At 35.7% G+C, this 1,566-nt stretch overlaps 1 long non-coding RNA gene across 1 annotated transcript; it reads right to left on the bottom strand.

Annotated features, from left to right (window-relative positions):
* Nucleotides 1–308: 308 nt before the first annotated feature.
* LOC106806219 lies at nt 309–763 on the bottom strand. The gene is made up of 2 exons (XR_001393514.1): nt 681–763; nt 309–371 (listed from the first exon to the last, which is right to left on the bottom strand). It is a non-coding gene; the product is annotated as an uncharacterized LOC106806219 (long non-coding RNA).
* Nucleotides 764–1,566: the final 803 nt, after the last annotated feature.

Raw genomic sequence — 1,566 nt, 5'->3', positions numbered from 1 at the left:
GGATGCACGCACGCACGCACGCACGTACGCACACGCGCACGCACGCACGCACACACGCACGCACCGCCCCCTCCCCACACACATATATATATATATATATATATACAAACATATATAGCACCTGACTAATTCAAGATGGTACAGCGATTGACCACAGTAACTGCATTCTCTCGTACTATTATCTGTATGAATGTCCGTAAAACGTGGTTATATATACCTGGCTCCACCGCTTTTTGTGGCGGATCTTTTCCTTGTCTTTGAGATGGCATATCAGCTTATTTTGTCCGGGTAGCACCCATTCTATTTTACCGCCGTAAGGTGATGGATACTTCTTAAAACCGAGCCGTTTTATATTAGACCCTGTCACGGCCCTTAAAAATAATACGGTGAGAACATGCATAATGCGATTAGTTCATCATATAAATTTTATCGCCTTTATGGCTATAGGGGAATAAAATTTTAATTTAAAAAACCTACTAATGAGTGTCAATAACTAATCTATTGTTTTGTTGTTGTTAGTATGTTGAGCTTGTCACGAGATCCCGCTATGTTACCTAATAATGAAATGCGACGTCGTCATTTCAAGAATCAACATTACTACTTTATTTAGGGCACACAGAGTCAATGTGACTCTTAATAAGACATACAATAAGAGGTATCATAGCTAGGCGTACGTGTACCTTACAGCATCATTTACACTCTCAATAAGCGTCCTCACGAAATCATTGACTACACGCTTCTCGCCGGTCTCCTTATCCCACTTCATAGCATCATCGAAAAACACGTGGGCTAAGAATAAAAAAACATATTGCGTTTTTATATNATGGTATGCTTATGGTATGGTTTTTGGTATGGCTATGTATGGATGGTATGGCTATTGCGTATGCGTATGGTATGGTATGGTATGCGTATGGTATGGTATGGGCTATGGTATGGTATGCGTATTGGTATGGCATGGGAATGGCATGCATGGCTATGGCCCATAGAAATAGTATAGCATAGATTCAGATAGGCATAGCATAGCATAGCCATGCATAGCCATAGCATGCATACCATAGCATGCAGATGCATAGCATAGCATAGCATAGCATAGCATAGCATAGCCATAGCATAGGCATAGCGCATAGAATAGCCCATAGTTAGTATAGCTAACTAGTATAGTATAGTATAGTTACAGTATAGTATAGTATAGTTATACATAGTATAGTATAGTATAGTATAGTATAGTATAGTATAGTTAGTATAGTATAGTATAGTATAGTATAGCTAGTGTTATAGTATAGGATTATTAGGTATAGTTATAGTTTAGTTATTAATAGTATAGTATAGTATAGTATAGTTATAGATATAGTATAGTATAAGTTTAGTAATAGTATAGCTATAGTATAGTTGTAAGTATAGTATAGGTATAGTATAGTATAGGTATATATGTATGTATAGTATAGTATAGTATAGCTATAGTTTAAGTATGTATAGTATAGTATAGTATAGTATAGTATAGTATAGTATAGTATAGTATAGTATAGTATAGTATAGTTATTGTATATATAGTATAGTATAGGTATA

Source organism: Priapulus caudatus, unplaced genomic scaffold (assembly GCF_000485595.1).
Source record: "Priapulus caudatus unplaced genomic scaffold, Priapulus_caudatus-5.0.1 Scaffold148, whole genome shotgun sequence".
In the NCBI taxonomy this organism is placed as follows: domain Eukaryota; kingdom Metazoa; phylum Priapulida; class Priapulimorpha; order Priapulimorphida; family Priapulidae; genus Priapulus; species Priapulus caudatus.
The sequence above is the reverse complement of the archived record's forward strand: the minus strand, read 5'-3'. Positions and strand labels throughout refer to the sequence as shown.